The following is a 24,385-nucleotide window of genomic DNA, read 5'->3' as shown; positions in this document are numbered from 1 at the left end:
TGTATTCAGACCTTCTTTATTTGAGATTGGGGGTACAAGTTGGCTGCACATATTCCAAAATGTGTTTCATACAAAGGATTTGCACAAATCTCTTTATATCTCCAAGTCTCCACTTCCCCATCCTTGCAGTGAGGGAGTAAACAGCTGTTTGCCAACTGAGCTCAGGGGAGTGTGGAACATGTCCCCTGGGGCTCTGAGTCCCTCCTTTCCCTGCTATAGCCACAGCAGTGTTGAGTTTAGCAGTCTTACAGGAAGGCCTCAGTCACTTAGTGGTCTTAAAGGAAGAGATCCATGGCTACAAAACTTTGAAATCCACTGTCCTGTGGAAGCTGTTTTCAAAGGTTCCTTCCATCTCTCAAGTCCGTTTCAGGCCCAGCCCGGCAAGGCTGTGGCCTCTCTTCTCCACCAGGTGGCAGCAACCTGCCTGCTGCTGCAGGTGCCAGGCTGTGTTGACGAGTACAAGATGTTCAGAAAAAGATCCCAGGGAAAGGACCAGGAGGATGTTAGTGCCAGCTAACATTACCCTTAACCAGAGGGTAAGTAAATAGATAGAGGTGACCCTCTGCAGTCAACTTCCTGATATAGAACCCCCTGGGCATCTGCGACTGTAAATATACCAAATGTTCTGCCCCAACCACCAGCCAAACTGGTGCTACCCCTCTCTTTGCCAGGTGGGAAAGCAGCTTTAACTCTTTCTAAAACCAGACAGGCTCTTACGGTGTTGGATACTCGGGCTTAGGCAGCCTGAGGTCAGTTTGGGGGAATTAACCAGTTTTTAATGAATTAGTGGGACACAGAGGGGACATCACATTCTCCTTCTGAGACCCCAAGAGTTTCCTTCCAACTCCCCAAACACTCATGAGGAAAAGCAAAATAAAATCTGATAGTCTTAGGGGTAGTTTGGACTTCCACTGCGTGGATGCTCTGTGAATGACTAGACCTGAAAAGGACAAGTGTCAAATACACATGCTGGTCCATTTACTCATCCAACAATGATTACTAAATGCCTACTGGGTGCAGTCCTGAGCTAGATGCTTCAGGGGACCAGAAGACGAGTCAAACACAGATCTTTTATAAAGAAGTGAATACAACTTAAGTCAAATGACAGGTGATCGGGTCGTGTGTATTGAAGTCGTATTGTGTATCTTCTTCTCCCTTCAGATTTCTGTTTCTTATTGTTAGGTTCAGGTCAAAAGTTAAATGATGAGGCCATGAAATGGGAGGAGAAACAGGGAAATGGAATGGTTAAAAGGAAAACAGAGACAGTTCAAACATTTGCCATAGGAATCCATAAAGTGGAGCATTGAATTGGCTCTGCTCTTACCGATGTGTACAGATCTTAAAGCAAAGCATTCTCCCCATCTCCTCTGGTCAATTTTTCTGGAGAATGTGTGATCCTAGCTCTACCCTGTTTAATCTTGCAAATGCACACTGCCTGACTCCTTAAATTGGCTTAAAAATAATACTTATTGCTTTGATATTTTAATGTTATTTATTTTTTTGGCTACACGGCATGTGGGATCTTCCCCCATCAGGGGTCAAACGGCATGTGCCCTGTAGTGGAATCACAGAGTCCTAACCACTGGACTGCCAGGGAAGCCTAATATTTTTTATTTTAAATGATACAGAGAAGTATAAAGAATTAAACAGAGTAAACCACAGTCCCAGTGCCCACAGGTAGTGTTTTTTAAATATTATATTTAATATCATATATACATCACTAGAAAATAGCACAGGAAAATAAATAGTAAACAGTGAATACCTTTCCATCACTTTTCTCCCACAGTTACTTTTCCCAAAATAATCACTGTTAGGTCACTTAAATTTCCTTTCAGAAAAACAGAAAGTCAAGCATTCAGGAGCACATCCATCTCTAAGCCTATATGAACATGTCCTCTGCTGTCCTGGTTATTTACACAAAAGGGATCACTCTCTTCCGTATCTGACTGCTTTCATTTACTGAACTATCTTGGACATCTCACCACAGTAGCACAAACAAATCCACCCCATTCTTTTGAATGGCTGCAGTGTTTGCCCTGAATCTATCATATTTTGTTGTCACCAATTGGCTTTTGAATGACTTGGTGGTGGTTTTTCATGTATTTTGCTGTTGCAAACAAAACCACAATGCATGCAGCTCCATTTTTCAAAGGGTCCAGTGATCTCTGCACAAGGTTTCCCTCTAGGGCAAAAGAGATGTGCCCAGGGTCCTAGGAAATAATCTTTGGGGTAGGGGGATGGTATTACTTGAGCCCTTGGAGCTGCCCAGAGGCTTCATTCTGTGAATGTGTGAGTGTGTGACATTTTGTGAGTGTGTGACATAAGTGAGTGTGTGAGTGTGTGACTCTAACTTCTTTGGAGAAGTCATTGCTCCACCTCCTGTCCCTGCCAAGCTGGCATGGCTGCTACCAGGCTGGCCATCCAAGCGTGGCTGCCCTGGACGGGTCCCTGCTCTGGAGTCCCAGCTGGCTGAGGGCTTGCTGGATTGGTTGGCGAGCTCCCCAGAGCTCTTGGCTCAGGCTGGGGTTGCTCTGCTTAGCTGAGGTTCATGGCTGCATGGTGCTGCTCTGAGATTTACAAACAAACAGGAAGCCAGGCCACTTCCTCCTTGCTGGGGCTGGTCCCCCGTCCTTATCACCCAGTTGGCCCAGAGGGGAAGGAGCAGCCCAGGATTCACAAGGCAGCTGCTGGGCAGAGGTGGTGGGGAATTCTGGTCCCATTCCCAGATGAGCTCCGCAGCCCTGTGCACCTACTTGCCCAGCTGGGAAGGCCCTACTGAGAATCAAAGTTAGACTCCAGCCTCTCCCTTTTAAGAAGGCTTTTCTGAAAAAGCCCACCCCTGTTTGACTCCCCCTTCTTTGATTGTGAGACAGAGTTCTTGCGAACTTTCAGTAAGCAGTTCTCTGGGTGTTTGTGGTGGGAGAGCTTTCCCCTTGAAGGTGGCACCAACCTCTTCTGTCTTTTCCCAGCACCCACCCAGCATGGCATTCTGCTCATGGGGGATGCCCAATAAGTGTTTGTAAACTGAATGACTGACCAACTCCAAAAGGGGTGCCAGGGAACAGGAGAGGCAGGACAGGTTGTAGTCCCAGCTCATGGTGGGGCCTGAAGGGATCACTGCTTCAGAGCGGACCGTGGGGCAGCTGACCAGGGGGAGTGGTGGGTCAGTTAAGAGAGTGTGAAGCAGAGATGTGGTTGGGGCTGAGGCTAGGGATGTGGGCTGCACATACTCTGTCAGGTCTACAAGGCCCAAAGACCCATTTCCAATCAGTAATCAGCTGGTTACTACATAGGTTATATGGGTGGGGAGGGGGTGGGGGAGTGCCTGTTTTTTAAGGAATTCAAATTTTTAAAGCACAGTCAACATAAAAACAGGCTTCCCAGGTGGCACTAGTGGTAAAAAAAGAAAACCCGCCTGCCAATGCAGGAGACATAAGAGACACAGATTTGATCCCTGGGTCAGGAAGATCCCCTGGAGGAGGGCATGGCAACCCACTCCAGTATTCTGGCCTGGAGAATGCCATAGACAAAGGAGCCTAGAGGGCTACAGTCCATAGTGTCGCAAAGAGTGGGACACAACTAAAAGCGACTCAGCATGCACACATACACAACATAAAAACAATGCTGAATATACTTTTAATCCTTCATGGTGACTCAGAGGGCGCAGTGGGATACTGCACTGCCCGGGGCAGTCCTTACGCCTATCAATTATTTAGAGAACATTAGCCGTGGGCCCAGCAGCCTGCAGTGAGTCACTGTCAGTTGCTTAAAAGAGAATCTCAGCTATCAACTCACTTAGTTGCCACTATTCTCTTATTTAAGAAAGCTGAGCACAGAAACCAAACTTAAAAATAAACAACAATAACTGGGAAACTCTAAAAGCCCAGTTATCTTCCCTTTGCAGTTGTTTGGTCTTCAAATAAAAGTTTCTCTTTTAAGCACCGGCAGAGCAGGGAAACCTGGGTCGGAGGTTGGTTGGAGGCCGGTGAGGATAGAGCGATGGGGGACCAGGCTGGGGCTGAGGCAGAAGGTGAACCAGGAAGCGTTGCCAGGAGGCAGAGACGTCGGCCAGCACCAGAGAGCAGAGAGGGAGTCAGAGCTGCCTCTCTGAAAATGCGGAGACAGCACAGACCAGGGACCAGCAGCCCCCTAACGCTTCCTAGTGAGGATCACACAGGTGGACCGAGAGCTGACCCTGGAGGCCTGGTGAGGCTCCAGTGTGAGTGATCCTCACCTGGTTCCATAGCAGCCTCCCAGCATCGCAGGAGCGGGAGGGAGTCGGCTCCCTACCTGCCCTGCACAATTTCCAAAGCTTCAGTGAATAGCCCGTTTAGGGTGTTTCCTCTACAAGTGGAGAAGGGAGAGCTTATGAGAGATGGCTAAGGGTGAGGGCTGAGACTGGGCTCAGCAGGGTGGCCACAAACCATAACCCCCATGGTTGGCAAACCATGCCAGCAGCCCCACCTAGTCCCAACCGGACAGTAAGAGGTGAGTGGAAACCTCAGGTTAAAAATACCCAGTCTTCTTCTAAAGAGAAAGAAGAACAGGAAGGAAGTGTGGGGAAGCAAAGCAGAATAGAAAAAAAGCCCCAGAGAAGGAGAATGAGATGTTAGTAATGGCCGGAAGTTGATCAGGTAAAACAGGTGGGGAAAGCCCCCCAGGTGCCTGAGGGGCTCATGGGCAGGGTTCAGGCAGACATTCCCAGAGAAATGATTTGGATCCAGTGAGACCAGGGCTCAAATCCCCTGCAAAGAGCCTTGGCCCAGGAAAGCAGTGCCCCCAGGGACAGTGGGGCAGGGGTGGCCAGCGGGAGACTGTCATGTCTGTCCTTCCCTCTGCGGGGAGAGAGCCACCTGAGCCACCAGACCCTCAGTCTCACCCCTGGGCAGGGTGGAAGGGGGTTCAACTGGCCTTGGGAACAGCACCCAGTCTTGTGGAGGGAAGGGAGAACAGTGAGAGGGCTGAGTGAGGTGGCATGGCACTGGCCAGAGGTAACCATCCGCCCCTGTATCCAGGATGCTGAGTCTGACTCCTGACTCAGCCGCTTACTAGCCCCACCACCTGGGGCTGATGCATAACTTTTCTGTGCTTCAACTTCCTCATCGGTGAATGGAGATGCCAGAAGGGACGAGCTCATGGTGTCGTGGGGAGGATTAAGTGAGCTAGTGTGCCCAAGGCTTCTAGAACAATACCTGGTACCGAGGATTGCTTTTTCAGCATTAGCTGCTGGGGACTGGAGTAGGAGACAGCACAGGTGAAATGTGGGAAGAAGCTCCCAATGCCTCATGTCCAGGGGACAGCGCTTCATGGGGAGCCTGCCCCACACCAGGCTAGGACGGAAGGGAAGGAAGGAGGGGATAGAAATAAGATAGATGTAGCCTAAGCATTCAGGAACCAATGGCTAACAGAGGATACAGACAGCTCATCACATTTCAGCAGAAAACAAAAGCATTTCGTACCAAGTGCTAGAGTGCATGAAGATGGAGTAACTTCCTGCTTTCAGTGTTTGGAAGGCGCTGGGCATACTGGTCTTAGAGGTCAAGTAAAGTAAGTCAGCAGGCTGAGAAGGGAGCATGGTATTCAAGGTGTGGCTCCTGGGTGAATGCCTGGGGGTCGGGAGCAGAGAGAGTGGCTGGGAGTGACCAGCTTAGAAGGGTCAGCAGGGCCTAGCCAAACAATCCTCTGCTGAGAGGTGGAACTTCATCCTTTCAGTCTGAGGCATATGGAGAGGCTAGGAAGGGAGAGACCCAAATCAGACTCATGTATTTGAAAGAATTCTCTGGCAGAAGTGTGGAGGGGCAATGAGAGGGATCAGAACAGTGGCCGGGAGGCCAATTGGTTTAGTGGCCCAGCAATGGTAAGGGCCAGAGACACCAAAGGGAGGGCCCTTACAAAGTGGACTAACGGGGGGAGGGATAAATTAGGAGTTTGGGATTAACACATACACACTACTATATACAAAATAGAGAAACAACAAGGACCTACTGTGGAGCACAGGGAACTCTACTCAATACTCTGTAATAACCTATATGGGAAAAGAATATGAAAAAGAATAGATATATGTATATATATAACTGAGTCACGTTGCTGTACACCTGAAACTAACACATTGTAAATCAACTATATTCCAATATAAAATAAAAAATAAATGTAAAAAAAATTAGAAAATAAAAAATATAGTACAGCATGGGGAATACAGCCAATATTTTATAATAACTATAAATGGACTTTAGAAACTGTGACTCACTATACTGTACACCTATAACATACAAGGAGATCAAACCAGTCAGTCCTAAAGGAAATCAATCCTAAATATTCATTGGAAGGACTGATGTTGAAGCTGAACCTCCAATACTTTGGCCACCTGATGTAGAGCTGACTCATTAGAAAAGACCCTGATGCTGGGAAAGATTGAAGGCAGGAGCAGAAGGGGATGACAGAGGACGAGATGGTTGGATGGCATCACCGACTCAGCAGACATGAGTTTGAGCAAGCTCCAGGAGATGGTAAAGGACAGGAAATCCTGGCATGCTACAGTCCATGGGGCCACAAAGAGTCAGACATGACTAAGTGACTGAACAGCAACAACATACTGGGTAATATGTTACGGAAAGACCTGAACAAACTTTTGGGCGAACCCAATATAATATTGTACAGCAACTATACAATTAAAAATAATAATAAAATAAAAATACTGCTCAAGAAAACGAAAGAAAGAAAGTGGACTAGTTTGGAAGGATGGCAAGGAGGAAAGAGAAGAAATGACCCTGTAGTTTCTAGTCTGAGTGTTTAGTGGTGTCCTTATCAGAAATGGGGAAGAAAGGGAACAAAGTAGGCTTGACAGAGGAGGTTTAGGAAGGGTGAGCTTCAGGGAATTCCCTGGCAGCCCAGGGGTTAGGACTCAGCGCTTTCACTGCAGAGGGCCCAGGTTCAATCCCTGGTCTGGGAACTAAGATCCTGAAAGCTCCATGGGATGGTCAAAAAAAAAGAGAGAAAGAAACAGTGAGCCTTCCCTGGTGGTCCAGTGATTAAGAATCTGCCTGCCAATGCAGGGGACACAGGTTCGATTCCTTGTCTGTGAAGATGCCACAAACTGTGGAGTTTGTTGAAGTTCCAACAAACTAAGCCCGTGTGCCACAACTACTGAGCCCATGCTCTAGAGCTCATGAGCTGCAACTACTGAGCCCACAAGCTACAACTAGAAAATGTCTGCCTGAAGCAACAAAGACCGAGGGCAGCCAAAAATAAATAAATAACTAAAAATTTTTTAAAAAGGAAAAAAAAAAAAGGGTGAGCTTGAGGTGGCTGAGATAGCCAGGAGGGGCTTGAAGACGGAGGGATTGGTAGTTCAGTGATGGAAATGAGGTGCAGTTGCAGAAGACTCCCTTTAGACTGAATCAAGCAAGTTGGGACATGAAGCCAGAGGCCATGGTAGACACCAGGGGGCTGCTGGGAGAGGCGCAGAGGCATGTCAGAGGGACTGACATCAGAGGGCCTGACACCAGAGGGGCTGATACCAGAGGGCTGATACCAGAGGGGTTTACACCAGAGGGGTGATACCAGAGGAGCTGATACCAGAGGAGCTGATACCAGAGGGCTGATACCAGAGGAGCTGATACCAGAGGGCTGATACCAGAGGGGTTGACACCAGAGGACCTGACACCAGAGAGGCTGACACCAGAGAGGCTGACACCAGAGGGGCTGATACCAGAGGGGTGACACCAGAGGGGCTGATACCAGAGGGGTTGACACCAGAGGGGCTGATACCAGAGGGCTGATACCAGAGGGGCTGATACCAGAGGGCTGATACCAGAGGGGCTGACACCAGAGGACCTGACACCAGAAAGGCTGACACCAGAGAGGTTGACACCAGAGGGGTTTACACCAGAGGGCTGATACCAGAGGGGTTTACACCAGAGGGCTGATATCAAAGGGGCTGATACTCGAGGGACTGACACCAGAGGGCTGACACCAGAGGGGCTGGTACTAGAGGGTTTGACACCAGAGGAACTGACACCAGAGGGGTGATACCACAGGAGCTAATACCAGAGGGGTTGACACCAGAGGGCTGACACCAGAGGGTTGACACCAGAGGAGCTAATACCAGAGGGAGTGACACCAGAGGGGCTGACAGGGCTCCCCGAATCCTTAGCTCATGCTAGAAAACCACAAAGTATTAATGTCACAGTTTCCACTGCCTGGTTAAATGATGTTATGGATTATATTATCCAACTTGAACTAAATTAACTTCACAAAATGGACATGGGAATTAAAATAATTCCTGCAAAGGAGCTGTAGGTTAAAGATCTCTGTAACTCAGCAAGCGCTAGCACACAAGAAAGTGGCACCACTGGTGCTTCTCACAGGAGCTCTTGGTCAGCCCCGTCAGGAGGGTAACACAGGGACAATCTGATCAGGTCTAACACAGTGACGGCCAGCGAACTTGCTTTATAATTTGTAATTATCAAGGTCACTGTTTGAAATGTGAATTACACTTCTACCATTGTTAAAAACAGACCTCACCCAAGTGTATTTTGTGTCTTGAAATATAATGATAGTGGGTCGTGTGTATGATTTGTAAGTGATTGAACTTACGTTAAGGGTGCATTCTCAACATTTATTACTGATGAGATGTAACTTCTCAGTATGAGAGCTGTCATCTCACACTGGCTTTGATCTGAGGGAAAATTCTTAAGTCATAGGTTCCAGGTCCCAGGACATGAACAGGTTTCCTACTTTATCAGTTCCACACATCTGAAATGCTACATATTGCATTTACCTCTTAGAACAAAGGATGCTTGTACTCAAAATGTGGCCCCAATGGCTCACTTTTTCATCGCCTCGGTCCTTCTCTTCCTTCTGGAGATGAGGGAAAGATTAGTTGAGCTCCCTGGAGAAAAGCATTAAGTAAATACAAGGCGTTGCCGAAGTTACGTTACTATTAATATTATACACGACACTAAACAGGCAGCAGCAGTGAACACTGCTCCAAGGTGTTCTCATAAGGATCCAGCTGAGAGGTTTCTAAACACATCCAACCACTCCTCTCTTTACAACACTTGAATCTCGGGGTCCTGCTGGTGTATGAGTCCCATGGGGCATGGAGGCTGCTAGGGTTGAGAAGCCCCAAAGGGATGGGATTGCTATGAAGGAAATGCTCATCTCCTTTGAGCCAGAATCCAAGACCAGACTGGACCAGACTGGTTGAGGAAAGCCTTCCACCTACTGGCCCAACGCCAGGGAGCTAATGCCTTCCCAAGCCACTTGGGTACCTGCATCCCACTGCCCCCGAGGAAGCTGGGGAGAACACACATGCATACAATTTTATGTTAAAATAACTACTTTTACTTTTTCAAAGCCCATTTGTGTGGGGAAATTAATAGGGTGGGTGGGGATGATTATTTCCCACAATTTATGCCCAACACACTTATCGAGCACATGTTGTATATGTAGGGTGCTATACAAGGCACCAGGAGGACCCAGAGATGGAGACTCCAGCACACTAATGATTCAGTGAGCAAACTGAGATCTGCACATACCATAGTACAGGGTAGACCCAGGGGCTAGAGGCTCAGACAAAGAGGAACAAGCATTCTAAGGTGGGTGGGGAGTCAGGCACAGTCATGGAGGTGATGTCCCTGGCTTGGACCTCAAAGGCTAGGAAGGTCTGACAAGGTAGAAACAGAGCAAATGACATTCCCAAAGAAGAACAGAAGTTCTGGAATGGGAAGGCATGGGATATGCATGACCAGCAGTGAGGAGTCACCTTTGGCTGGCATCTAGAGAATGAACAGTGGGATTGGAAAAGTGACTTAAAATCAGATTTTCAAAAATCAGACTACAAAATTCAGAGTTTATCTGCAGTGAGCAAGGGGCAGGTGAGGTAGTGGACACAAAATGTCGAAATCAAAACAAAACTCGCCCAGGGTCCTATGGTGAGTTAATCTGTGGCCCAGCCAGGACTTGAATGTAGATTTATATTGACACAGGCAAAGCTCCTAGACCTGACGCTAACCAGACAGAAATGGGTCTGTGGGAAAGTGCTTCAGGCCAAGGATGGCTAGATGCTTCTCTGGGAAACCCAGGAGCCTGAGTCTCCAAGGAGCCGGGCGTTCTACCTTCGACAAGTGGGTCTTGTCGAGCTCACTCTTCCCATAGGGCTTGAGTGAGCAGGTAGCTGGACTGCAGTCCTTGGGAACCCAAATAGGTTGGGCTGGGAATGGCTGAGTGTGGGATCACTGCAATAAAATGAAGGGAGAGGAGCCCTCGGAGTGTCTCGGGGTGTGGGGAGCGCAGGGCGTGGGCCTCGCATTCCCGGGTGGTTGAGACGCCACAGCTGATGATTATCATTATTATTCCTGCTCTGGCTTCTCTGAGCTTTCATCCTGCAGGACCCTGCCTTGCTGGCCGGGCGTCACCAACTAGCAAGGCCTCCTGGGGCAGGGCGGGGCGGGCAGGTCTTGGCTGCAAGGGAACACAACACTAGTTTGGGTTTCTTCCCCAGTGAGGCCAGGGAACTAACTTCCTAACCCTAGAGCCAGGGGCAGACTTTCTCAGGGGGGAAACTGAGGCACGGAGCCAGGGAATGATTTGACCAAGATCCTGGGGGTCCTCCCTCTCCTGGCCCTACTCACCAGACCAGGCTTATCCTTCCCCAGATTGGGGAGGTCCTGTCGGCCTGGAGGGGAGCCAGGGAAGGTGAAGGTGTGGATGCTAGAAGAGAGAACTGGGTCTGGGCCAGGACAGCAGAGCTGGTACCCTCCTTGCCAGGTGCTGCGGGCGTCATGAGGTCAGACTCCTGGTTTGGCGTCTCTCTGGAAGGTCCCTCCTTATGGGTGGATCAACCCAAGCCCCTGAGGGAGGCCAAGGCCACAGACGCAGACCTGCAAAATGCCTGGTTCTCTCGAATCAGACCCTACATTCAGCACCTGGAGAGGAAGAGCCCAAATCTCATAAAGACGGGCCAGGCCAGGGGCGGAGGGCCAGACGAGGCTCTGAGACAGGGAGAGGGGCGTGTGCGCATATACACACGCGTTCGCTAAGGCCAGGCTTCCAGCAGTGGCATGTCCCTGCCTGCCCAGAGGAGACCGAAGAGCCAAAGATGTGAACAACAATCTGATGACTGGGTGGGGGCTGAGTGGGAACTTATCGGCAGTGGGAACCCCCAGGAGAAGGGAGGGAATGGCGTGATCAGTTGAGGCTGAGACCCAGCTGGTGCTGTCCACCAAGAGAGCAGTGAGCTTTGGAAACATCTTCTGGCTTAACGCAGAGGTAGGACCACAGAGGGCAGGCTGAGAAGGATGAAGAGAGAGGATAGTAAAGACAGCTGTGGAGGCCTCCAGAAGCTCTCGCGTTCTCAGTGACTCCCAGAGCCAGCCAACTGCCCAAGCACTTATTGTGTGCTCAGTCTCGCCTGACTCTCTGTGGTCCCATGAACTATAGCCTGCCAGGCTTCTCTGTCCATGGGATTCTCCAAGCAAGGATACTGGTGTGGGTTGCCATGCCCTTCTCCAGGGGACCTTCCCGACCTGGGGATTGAACCCACGTCCCTGTGGGTTGGCAGGCAGATTCTTTACCACTGAGCCACCTAGGAAGCCCAATTCATTCATTATCAAGCATGTATTAAGCAGCTATGATGTGTCAGTTGCTCTGCTCTGAGCCGTGGGTTTGATCCTTAAGACATGGCCTCTGCCTTCAGAATAAAGACAAGTTTTCCTATCTGGTTTCACCCCACTCCACGTAGTACAATACCAGGATCCTGGGCTGAGTCCTGCGGCATCTTCCTCTTTGGCCACTTCTGACCATGACTGCACTGGCTTGCTTCTGTTCCCACCGCCAGCTCTGAGTTCACACAGGAGCAAGGCTCACTAGAATTCCTACCACTTTCTTGACACTCACCTAGCTAAAATATTCACGCTTCAGTCACAAAAGTCATCTCTGGAGCTTGCAACTGTGATTAGACTTCTCCAAGAAGATGTACTTGTTCTTCAGATGACCCTACCCTCTTCCAGATCAAATATAGCCTGCAAAGTCCCCACTCCCAGGGGTCACCTATGGTTGGGAAAGATTGAGGGCAGAAGAAGAAGAGGGTATCAAAGGATGAGATGGTTGGATGGCATCACTGATGCAATGGACATGAACTTGGGTAAACTTCAGGAGGTGGTGAGGGACAGGGAGGCCTGGCGTGCTACAGTCCATGGGGTTGCAAAGAGTCAAGCATGACTGGGCAGCTGGAGCAACAACAACAACACAGCCCCGACCCGCTCACCATCTCCTGCTGGTGACCTAAAGAACTTGCAGAGGTTCCCTGTTGCTTAGTAGATACTACTGGAACATTTAGGAGCCCTCCCACACATTTCCAGCTCCTTTTATTATAACCCCACAGTGTCCCTTCTCACCAACAGCACATTCGTCTTGTAACTCAGTAGCTGAGAAAGAGCAAAGAGGTCTTTAAGAGAACCACTTCCACATTTACTGTTGATTTATTCAACAAATATTTACTAACAGCTACTCTATACCAGGCACTGTGACGTACTAAGATGGCTCTGATGGTGACTAGGGCAGATATGCCTCCTGTCCTGGGGGAGCCCATGAACAGACAGGACAGGCAGGACAGACACTAATAATGAAAACAGAATGGGATGTGTGATCAGACTGGATGACCATCTGGGGTTCCTGAGAGTCTGGGCATTTCCACTGTGGCTGCACAGATCTCTTTTACTTCCTGCCTGGATTTTTTTCACAGAGCAGAGTGTGCTTTGCTGGGGAGGAGTGGAGAATGTGCCAACAGGATGTCTACATGGTAAGAGCCCAAAGGCATCAGTCCCCATTCTGTTCTCCCCCCTCCCCTGGGGAGGAGGTCCCGCCCTCCTGGAACTCAGTCTCCTAGGGAAGTGACACAGGAAGCAGGCACGGAATTAAGAGTTTAAGAATTCCATGTCCAAACCAACCATGAAAGTGAGAAGGGCTGCAAAAGGCACTTCCCAATTTCACCGTGCTGGGGAATACCAGATCCTGCCACTTCTCCAGAAAGCAGCCACTTTGTTAAGGGTGAAATTCACTCTCCTCTGTTCTCTGACTACATCGCCCATGAGAGGTGGTGACGTTGTTTCATTTTGAAACTTGTCCATGAATGAAGGCTCTAAGCTCTTATGCAGTTGTTGGACGTTGAGTCAGTGCTTAACCACTATAATTGGCAGAAAAGTCCTCCAACAATCTAACCAAGACAAGACACTGCATATTCCACTTGGCTTGCTTGTCCACTGCTCTTTGTGGAATGGGGAAAATAAGGAAAAGTTATGAAGTATCCCCTACTCCTAATGTTTTCAGAAAACATCTACAAAAGTAAAAGGGTTTCAGAGCTGATGACCCTCATTCTCTGTAAGGGTCAGGATCCTGTGCAGAAACTTTTTTAGAGGACATGATGGTGGGGTAAGAGGGTAGGGGCAGAGAGCTCCCATATTCTTGAATATAAGCCTACTGGGTGCTTCCCCGGGGCCTTCTCGTGGGGGGGGGGTCTCTCCCCATCTGGTGCCTCTATCATCTGGCTGTGGAACTGGAGTGGGCCCTAAGAATGTTGTGGAGGTGGTGGGTGGGGTGGGGCTGGCCTGTGCAAGGCAGGAGTAGAGTGTTCCTTTTTAGCTGCACCTGGCAGAAGTGAAAGTGGTATGAGCGCTAAAACAAGAAAAGCATCAGAAGAAAACTTTCAAAGGCCGCTGCCCTAAGTCTGTGGGGGTTTCCTAAACCAACAGGCAAATTCCTACATTAGAAAGTTTCTTTCCCTCCATCTTTCCTGCCTCGCCCCCCCTTCTTTATTTCCATCCTTCCTTTTGTTTCTCTTTCAATGGGAACACCTTCTTCCTCTCTTCCAGCCTCAATTCTACCATCTTTTCAGGTCAAGCTAAAGGCTAACCTCTTTTACACACCTTTCCCATCTAGTCGATCTCCAGCTGTCCACTCCTTTCTCTGAATCGCTTGGTATGACTACACAGTGTCTGGTGCTCCCCAGCTGTTTTGTGTCCAAGTCTTCTTTCTCCAACCAGGTTGAAAACGTCTGGAGGGCAGGGGCCATGCCTTACATTTTAGAGTCCCGCAGCCCCGAGCTGGGTATCTAATAGGCCTTTATTGAGACCTCCACTTGCCCTTTACTTCTCATTAAACGTCAGAGAATTCACACAGGAAAATAAAAAGAATAAAAGTGAATAAGCCTTCATTTGGGTGGAGCTGTCAACCATTTTATCCATCAGAGAATTCCTACTGGAGAGAAGCCCCATATCTGATGTGTCTGGGGGAGAGCCCTCGGGTGAGTCTGGAGGCCTGGAAGGCTCATCTGACTCAGTGTTGGAACTCAGTTACATAGAACGTGACGTGGGGAAACCTTCGCTCAAGAGACCCAACATTGCTGTGCACATCAGAGAGAAGTGATGAATCCGAAGAATGTGGAAAAACCTCCCTCAAGACCTTTACCGACCAACATCAGAGGATTCACCCAAGTCAAGAGCAGGGTAGATGCGGGGGATACAATAGGATGCAAAGTGGCCAGAGCTCCTGTCTCTGTACAGCTCGTCTCTGACCCATTTCTCAGCTGAAGAAATTGAGACTTGGACAGGAAGCATTTTCTACAGCTGGAATATCACAAAACGTTGATTAGTGCTATTTAAAAAAAAAAACAAACTTGAAACACTTCCATGTCTGATTTTCTTTGTCATTATTTCTCACCAGGGAAGGGAAGGGATGACGTCCTGAAAAGCTTGTTACTGATGGTGAAATGGGGTTGGAGGGGCTGCATCACGGGTATAGGCATAGGTCAGGATAAGAGTTCTGTTCTCTGGGGACCTTTCTTTGATGTGCTGGGGACCATGCTAGGTGCTAAAGGACATCAAAGCTGAAAAGAGAGGGCCTTGCCCTCAAACAGCTCATAACCCAGGAAGGGAACAGACGGGTTCTTACAATCTGCTTTAATGGGAGTGAACATGAAAAACAGCAGAGGCACGAGATACAGGAAAGGAGTCCCACGTTCCTTTGGGGGAAGTAGGATAAGCTTCACAGAGGAGGTATTGTTTTGTAATAGCTGAGACATAAAGGATGAGGAGTTTGCCAGACAAACAAGTGAGGAGAGGGTGTTCCAGGCAAAGGCACTGACATAAGGAAGGGATGGCTGTTGAGGATCATGAAGCAATTCAATCTGTAAAGCATGGTGAGGGTGGGCACAGGGGTGGGGTGGGCATAAGCTAGCCAGGCAGTTAGACGAGGGGAAGATAACCTGAGGCCCCTGAATGCCCTGCAAATCGGTTCAGATTTCCCTTTAAGCAATGGAAGCTGAATTAGTTTCCTACTGCTGTTGTAACAAATTGCCACAAACTTGGTAGCATAAAACCACACGGATTTATTATCTAACAGTTCTGGAGGTCAAAAGCTTCACTGGGCCAAAGTCAAGGTGTCAGCAGACTGTGTGTCTTCTGGGGGCTCTAGAAGAGAGTCAGCTCTTTGCTTATTCCAGTTTCTAGAAGCTGCCGACATTCCTTGGCGCTTGTCCTGCTCCCATCTTCAAAGCCAGCAATCACACCATTCTGACCTCTGCTTCCTGGCCACTTCTCCTCTGACCCTAATGTTCTTGCCTCTCTCTTCTAAGGATCTTTGTGATTAGATTGGACCCACTGGATAATGGGGCTTCCCTGGCAGACAGTAAAGAGTCTACCCGGAATGCGGGAGACCCAGGTTCAATCCCTGTGTCAGAAAGATCCCCTGGAGAAGGAAATGGCAATCCATTAGAGTATTCTTGCCTGGGAAATCCCATGGGGTCCACGAGGTCGCAAAGAGTCAGACACAACTGAGCGACTTCACTTTCTTTCTTTTTTTCACTGGATAATCCAGGTTAAGGTCTGCATTTCAAGATCCTTAACTTAATCTCATCTGCAAAGTCCCTTTCACCAACATAAGGTAATATATTCACAGCTTCCAGGTTTAGGATGTGGACATATTTAGAAGGCTATTATTCTGCTTATCACAGGAGCCATTCCAGAATTCCGAGCAGGAGCGTGGGGTAATTGGAGTGTTGGGTAGTACAGCATAGTGGTTCAAAGAGTAGCTGTCGGAGTCTGACCTCCTGGATTCAATCCTGACTCCATCATGTAAGACTTATGTGACCTTATATCACTTCTACTTCATTTCTCTCTGTCTTTGTTTCCTCATCTCTGAAATGAGAATACCTACCTCAAAAGATAGTCGGAAGGATTCTGCAGACTAATAGAGGTGCAACACTTAGGACAGTGGAAAGCACTCAATAAGCTGGGGACATCTTGGTGCTCAGTACATGCTAAGAACAGCAATCTGGCCAAAAAGACTGCAGTCGGTGCCATGCAGAGCAGAATATAGCTTCTAGAGGACCCATTTCCACAGGACCATCAACACGATAGGAAGGAGGTCTCCAAGAGGCAGGGGATTCTATGGCACAGAGGAATCATGCAGGCCCTCTGAATGGCACTACGTTGCTCAGTGGAGCTCTCACCTTCTTCCTCTTTGCTGGCAAAATGAAATGAGGGATAGATAGAAGTTGCACCAATCTGTTCCTATCCTTAGGTGGGGTTCTGTCTGTGTTAGATAATATTAGAGTGTAGGTGATGCCTTGTCTTAAGCTCTTCCCTGAGATCCCTGGAACAAGTGTTTGATTTGACACAGGGCCAGTGAAAGACCTGGCGACATCTCAGCCACATACCCAGTGTGCCCATGAGTGTGCTTCTGAGCTGATGGACAACTGGTTTGGGGCCTCTTCTTCCCTATCTTCTCTGTCCCCATTTTCTGGTACCAATGAACCTGAAGCTATCAAAGAAAATCTCTCCTTTCTGTTGCTTTTTTCTCTATGGAACTCTAAAGGAACAGTTTTGGATTGCCTAGAAGTTTACCTGCAAATGGATAAAATACAGGACACTCAGTTAAACCTGAATTTTCAGATAAACAATGAATGATTTTAGTATGTCTCAAATGTTACTATATGTTTAGCAATACTTTAAAAACCAGATTATTTGATTAACCAGAATACTCTGTTCCCTAAATTCATCATATAACACTTTATGTTCTTTGATGTAATCTACAAGTGAGATTGGTATTCAAGCCCTGAAAGTTCTCGTACCTTCTGCGGGTAGACATTCTCTGTACTAACACAGGGAAAGGAGGGAACGCTGTTTCCAGAGGGATGGCAAGGGTCCAAATAGTGAGGACGGCTGTTGCTGCTGCTGCTGCTGATAAGTCGCTTCAGTCGTGTCCGACTCTGTGTGACCCCATAGACGGCAGCCACCAGGCTCCCCCGTCTCTGGGATTCTCCAGGCAAGAACAGTGGAGTGGGTTGCCATTTCCTTCTCATATGCATGAAAGTGAAAAGTGAAAGTGAAGTCGCTCAGTCGTGTCCGACTCTTAACGACCCCACGGGTCTGCAGCCTACCAGGCTCCTCCGTCCATGGGATTTTCCAGGCAAGAGTACTGGAGTGGGTTGCCATTGCCTTCTCCATAGTGAGGACTGGTCCCTCTTATTTCTCTGATATGAATGGTGATAGCTGTGATACAGTTTCTTCTTCTGCCCAACTCTGAGATTCAGAGAAGCTCAGTTCCTGCTCCATATCGCACCTGCACTCTACATTAGTGCGGAGGATCATCCCTGCTGCTCCAGGACTCAAGGATGACCAGGACACCCATTCTGCTTAAGCATATCGAGATTATTTTGTCTATATTGCTGTCTTTGATCGGGACTAGGATAATGATGATGACTCTCACCATCTATGGGATGTAACTGAAAGGCTGTCTCTGGATTGGGTGTGTATAATTCACAGTCACTGTTATATGAAACAGATAAATGAAAGAACAGCCGAAATCTGCAAGGCCAGTCACTGTTGGCACTAGGTTTGCTCAAGGTTTGGCTCTCGGGCTCCATCCCACGTAACTCCTCCAATCTAGAATGACCCTCCTTTTTTTATTCCCCTTGAGCCCTCTAAACTTCGGTCTGTGGGGGGTAAACACCTGAAATCTTCCAACTTACCTTGTTTGCAGGCTGAGGCTCAGCCCTGCCACCAGTTAGGGCTTTAAGCAGATGATCACTTCCAGGTCACTCCCTGGTCATCTGCAGCCACTCTCCACTGCAGCATATTGTTCAGCCTGGTGCTGTCTGGTGGGACTTGAGTTTTCACATCCAAGTTGTTTAGACATCTTGTGATGGCTGGTTCCTACATTTCTGTACTCACCCCCCCCCCCCCATTTAAGCATCATTTCAGAAACTCTAAGCAAATGCAAAAGATTATAACTTTATGAAACAGGAATGAATTTTATCCCCTCTGGATGTGAACTGACCCACCCAGCTGACGGCAGGAGGCCTAACCACACAGGATTATCTGTGTTCTCTAGCACCTCCATTACTTCTAGAAAAAGTGGCCCTGAGGGGCCAGGGGAATTAATGACTTAATGCCTACAAAGCTCTAGGAACAACTTGCTGCAGATAAGGTCTCATTATCGTTAATTGTTGTTATTATTTTTGTTATTGTTGTTCTTAACCCAACTCCTGTGAAAAGCTGCCACAGCTCTGTGAGTGACCTCAGGTCAGGGGTTTAATGAATACCTCTTCTGAATGCCAGAGGCCCCAGGCACCATGTTCCCGCCCCCACATCCAGACTCCACCTCCTCGGAGCTCCGCCTTCAGGGTCCTTGCAACCTAGCAGATCTTCCCAGGCCCTATCTGAGGGACTCCATCATTCTTCACTCCCGCAAACACTCCAGCTCCCACTGCTCCCAGCTCCAGACACCCGCATCCCCTTTGCCACCTCTCCCCCATGTAACCTCACACACCTCTCTTGACCTTATCTCCCCTTTTCTGCAGTTTTCTAGCACCCCCAACACATTTCTTTTGATTCCCAAACTGCTCTCCAGAGCCAAGGCTTTTGAGGATCATGAAAGTTAAGAGGGGGTTCCCTGAGCCCTGTCCTTCACCCCTGCATTCCCCACGTCCTACACTGCATCCCAGGTCTTGCATCCCACCTGCGTGAGAACTTCAGGATTGTTCCTCAGGTGGTGAGGCCAGTTGGGTGGGTTGGCTGGTTTAGGGTTACGGAGTTTGGCACTAACTCACAGCCCCATGCAGCTGCCTTCTTTAATTAATTACTTCCAATTTTTGAAAAACCATCTCTTCATTTGGACCTCAGTGCATGCCTCTGGGGCACATGTCACATCAATTACACACAACAATTAAGTCTGCTGCCTAAAGAAGCTGTGAGTCTCTTAAACAACCCAAACACGGTTTGAGCCTAACTACCTTAGATCACTCAGCTGTACAAGGACCTTGAGGCAGAACCCCCAGGGGAGGAATCGAGCTGCAGCAGTCCACTTAGGAATGGAAGATGTTCTCTTGTTGTGGGTTCCTGCCCTGGGCCACCCACGCTCCCTAACCCCAGGGTTCCTCTTGGCCTTTGGTTAAATAGTCAGGAAGCTCAGGTGGTTTTTCTAGGGTAGTAACAACGTCTCTCAAATTCCAAAGTCCACCTCTCTACTGTCCTAATTGGCCATCTTGCGTGGATAAAGATGAATCTGAGGCCCTCACACAACAGGATGCTGCTGCTGCTGCTAAGTCGCTTCAGTCGTGTCCGACTCTGTGCGACCCCATAGACGGCAGCCCACCAGGCTCCGCCGTCCCTGGGATTCTCCAGGCGAGACTACTGGAGTGGGTTGCCATTTCCTTCTCCAGTGCATGAAAGGGAAAAGTGAAAGTGAAGTCGCTCAGTCGTGTCCGACTCTTAGCTACCCCATGGGTCTGCAGCCTACCAGGCTCCTCCGTCCATGGGATTTTCCAGGCAAGAGTACTGGAGTGGGGTGCCATTGCCTTCTCCGCACAACAGGATAGGGACTAAGTTAATCTGTCCTTCCATCCATAGAGATGGTAGACACAGGCTTAACTAATGCTTTCACAGTGGTTTGAACTAGGAAAACGGTCACAGATGTTGCTTGAGAGTAGAAATAATTTCTTAATGGTCCTTGATTCCCACCTTGCATGACAGACACTTGGTAGATATTTCAGGAAGGTTCATAGAATGCTGAAGACAAAAAAGGGAAAGAGCATGCAGTACATCTACAAACAGTTTTCCATGTGCAAAGCAAGTAGGCAGATGGGCCTGGCCTAAAACCTTAGCCTCATTAACATTGTCCTTTCTACCCAACTGGAATTAAACAAACAAACAAACACATTAGTAGGCCAGGTAAACATGGCTTTCCTTATCTATTTAACTCATTTCTTTATTTGCATATGTGAGTCGCCTGTCAGTCTTTTTGTCCTTTTATGTTTGCCAGAATCATGGCTGGCCATTTGAGTACAAACTTCCAGAGAGCAGAGACCACATGTGTTCCATTTGCTTTGTATGGTGTCCAGCAAAGGGCTGCAGTACAGTATCACAGACAAGTCCCGGACTTGGACCCTGGAGACCCAGGATTTCATTCTGGCCATGTTACCCTTAAAATCTGGACCTTGTTTTTAATATACTGTTTTTAAAAAATTAGCAGAAACAAACATTTTCTGCCCTTACTACCTTCCAGTGTCGAGGGAAGAATTAAGTGAAATATTGTAAAAGAAAGATTTGTAGAAGTTGTCACATAAGTGTGTTTAAAAAAAAAATTATATGGAGAAAGAAATGGCAACCCACTCCAGTATTCTCGCCTGGAAAAGTCCATGGACAGAGGAGCATGACAGGCTGCAGTCCACGAGGTTACATGACTGAGCATGTGTGCATGAGGGTAGAGGGAGATGGGTTGATAGCAATAAACTGGTAGAACTAAAAAAAAAAAAATTATAAAATGCATTTTGATGATAAGGACACCAGAGTAATCAGGACCCAAACTCTGAGATGTTTCAGATGGAGAAGCTGATGTGTAGAGACCAGAGCTGTACGGAGCTCTGAACCAGATGATGGTCCCAGGCCATGCTGCAGCTAAATCAGCTAAGATCAAAGTGGCCAAGAGCCTCAAGAGCCTCCCTCATCTTTGTCCCCAAAGCAAAAGAGCTCCACTCACATACCTGACCTTCTAGTGCATTCTGGCATTTAACTTTTCTTTGGAATTTTAGTGGGGGTGGTCCAAGTTGAGAGGGCACAGAATGAAAGCACCCATGGACCTTATATACACATACATACAAGTGCACACACACAAGCCCCCTGGCAGACAAGCCAAGAGTCCAGCTTTCTGGGTTGTCTCTACACATTATCACTTAAGAAAAAAGTAGCTACCAAAGGGAAGTCCAGGACAGCTTTATCCATTCTGTAAAAGGGGCAGTTTCCTATAGTAAGGGCTTTGAGATGAGAAATTGGATAGTAACTCTTAGGAAAGGAATGGAATTACAAGGTATTAAGGAACACAGTCAACTTTCTAAAGGAGAATCCTAGGTATTACATCTGAAAGGCTCTAAGAGCCATATAATCCTCTCTTCTTACAAAACCTCAAAGGTGGAGTGATTGAACAAAGGTCACAGCACTATAAGTATGAGGGCCTAGGAAACCCCAAACAGAACTCTGGCCCCAAGTCTGGTGCAATACATGGGGTAACATTAGTCAATGGGTAGGCAGAGAGCCACAGCCACTGCCCCTCCACGTGGAAAGAACTAGTATTGACTAGGGCTACACCCCTGGAAACTTGGGGAGCACAGAAATGCAGTGAATCGGGAGCTTGTACCAGGCTGTCCAGCTCACCTTATAGGAGCCAGATAGCTCTGCTGCTGTTTAAATTAAATCTGTAAGGTTTTCAGAGCTGTCAAAATATATAGAACTTTTTACTAAAATTTTCAAATTAAAAAAAAAAATGGTGGGAGTTCCCTGGTGACCTAATGGTTAGGGTTCTGGGCTCTCACTGCCATGGCCCAGGTTCAATCCCTGGGGAACCAAGATTCCACGAGCTATATGGCATGGCCAATAAAAGGGTGGGGGCAAGGGAGTTTTGCTGGTTTTGGCTGATGGCCTTAATGAGATAGTGAAGAATTATCCAGGGCCAGGAAACCAGGATGACAGAAGTTTCATTTTCCAATAAGGCCAGATGTGGGTGCTAAATATTGCCTGTAATGACTGCCAAGTAGAAGAAGGGAGGCACTGAAACTAGCAAACTGATGACAGTACTTCTTCTGATAGGTTCTCAAGGGGGAAGAGTTAAGGGGGAGCAGAGGAACTAGGATCACCATGCCAGGCCCAAGGCCTTCCAAAGTACCCGTCACCAATGTTTCAAATACACTGGTCAAGTCCCAAGTGCCTGGAGAGAGCGAAGAGGAAAAATACATGAAATAAAGGAGATATGTAAAACTGAATATTAGAACTATTATCCCTCACATGGTGAGGCTACTTGTTTTTACTCCACAGGAAAATGCAGCTATTTTCCCAAGAAGATCTGTTAAGCCCTTTGAGAGGACAGCATGTTGGGAGTCAGAAGACTGAGTCCTGCCCTGCCTCCATTGTTGACTGAGCTGGGTGACTTAGGCTGAGCCAGTAGACACACCTTGGCTTGAATTGCCTGCATTGGGAATAATACCACTTCTGCTTGCGTCATGAGGTTGTTGGAAAATCTGATAATGGATATAACCTGTCTGCAAAAACCGTAAAGCACTCTTCAAGTGGAAGGTGATAATATTACTATTCCAGTGACTAGGAGCCCTTCAGATGTTTGGCCCGTGGGTAGAAACTCCTAGAGACTTGGTTCTTCAGCCATCACTCTGCATACCCCTCTTCCAAGAGGCAGAGTGGGAGAAGAGATGGAACAAATGTCCAAGAAGACAAAGTTAGACATTTCAGTGAGATGTTCTAGGCTCACTAGCCTCCATGGATGCCAAGGTTTTTCTCACATTGAATCTAAGTTTTTCCTTTTACTACTTATGCTTGTTTCCTCATGTTTTTCTTAAAGATTTTCTCTCACCTGCTTCAATATGACATTATTTTTAGTGTTTATCCACTGAAGACACTCCCTATTCAACAACATGACCCAAAGTTGCTAAATTATGATCCCTGGAGTCCAAGTATAATAAAAACGAAGCATCTGTTTTGAGAAGTAGCCAAGGATAGAGTTAGCCCTGGAACCCTTTTATTTATAAAGTTTCAATCTCTTCCCTTTTCCCAGACTCAGGTCATTTTATTCCTGACAGGAATTTTTGGGGGTGCAATTTTTGGAGAAGTAGCTGCATACATATTCAAAATGTTGAGAGCTCAGATTTAGTGCAAGAACATTTATTAAGTTTAGTGTAAGAATAATAAGGAATTCCAATTAAGATAAAATTTGGAAAACATCAGGGAACTTTGGTTTATGGTGGGAAAGGTCATGACTTGGTTCTACTCCACTGGAGGCCTTTATTTTGCCTGGTTCATTTCCCCTCCCTGTATTTCAAGCGCTTTCAATTATGGACAGCTTCTCTTGGCGATGAACTTGGATAAATGCTACCTTGTTAGCTAATAGTACCATTAATTATATTAATGATTAATAGCTAATTAGTCATGATGCTGTAATGCTTAAACAGAGGCTTCCTTTCTTTCCGCAGCTCCATATCTCAAGCACAATCGCGCACGCGCGCGCGCTCCTGCACACACATACACACACACACACACACACACACACAATCCCCTTCCCTATTTCTGGCCGCAGAACAAGCAGGGTTCTAAATTTGTTTTTCTGACAAGTCTGGGCGATCTCTAAATTTCTCGTTTTTATTAGTTGTCCCATTCATCAGACAAATAACCCACTACTGCTTACATTCTGTCTTTTTTATTTCTGTCTTCTGTCACCCACACCGCCCTTCAGTAACAAGGGGGCCAGAGTCAAGTTGTTTTTAGTTTGTTTACCTTATAAACCAAAAAACCTCCTTGACTTCTACTAAATCTCGCTTGCACCTACTTTTCTACTTTGGCCCCCTTTCTGAACTTCACTTTCCCTAATCTTAACCCGCTCTCTACTTCGTGGAACGCCCCCACTCCCCAGCCCAAAGCTCCCTCCTACTCCACATTTTGGCTTCCTTTCAGCAGCCACGCCCCCAGACCCAAGGAGAGCGGCGCGCACGCGCACTCCACGCCTTTACCTGGGCGCTCGGCAGTGGGCGGAGTAGGGGAGGCGGGGGTGGAGCGGGAGTCGGCGGTTGTGTGGGAGGCGAAGCGCTCACAATGTGGCAGGAGGGAGAAAAGGTGCGCCAGGGCCGGCCCCGAGGGCTGCGCATGCGCGCCGCCGCGCCCAGCGGCCGGGATGCCAGGGGGGCGGGCGGAGGGAGGTGTCGGGCTCCCTGTTGGGCGGGCGGGGGGGGCGGGCAAGGGAAGGGGCCGCGGGCGCGCGCGCGCTCTCGCCGCCGCTCGCCCTCCCTCTCTCCCTGCCCCCCTCTCTGCACACACAACCACACACGCACACC

General features: G+C 48.0%; 1 long non-coding RNA gene across 1 annotated transcript; it reads right to left on the bottom strand.

Moving 5' to 3' along the window:
- On the bottom strand, nt 1–24,203 carry LOC145542848 (uncharacterized). The gene is made up of 3 exons (XR_014080189.1): nt 24,065–24,203; nt 8,780–8,856; nt 1–1,171 (listed from the first exon to the last, which is right to left on the bottom strand). It is a non-coding gene; the product is annotated as an uncharacterized LOC145542848 (long non-coding RNA).
- Between the last annotated feature and the right edge of the window lie 182 nt (nt 24,204–24,385).

This window comes from Giraffa tippelskirchi, chromosome 3, assembly GCF_054371585.1.
Source record: "Giraffa tippelskirchi isolate mGirTip1 chromosome 3, T2T-mGirTip1v1.2.pri, whole genome shotgun sequence".
NCBI classification, from domain to species: Eukaryota; Metazoa; Chordata; class Mammalia; order Artiodactyla; family Giraffidae; genus Giraffa; species Giraffa tippelskirchi.
This window is presented reverse-complemented; position numbering and strand designations above follow the sequence as displayed.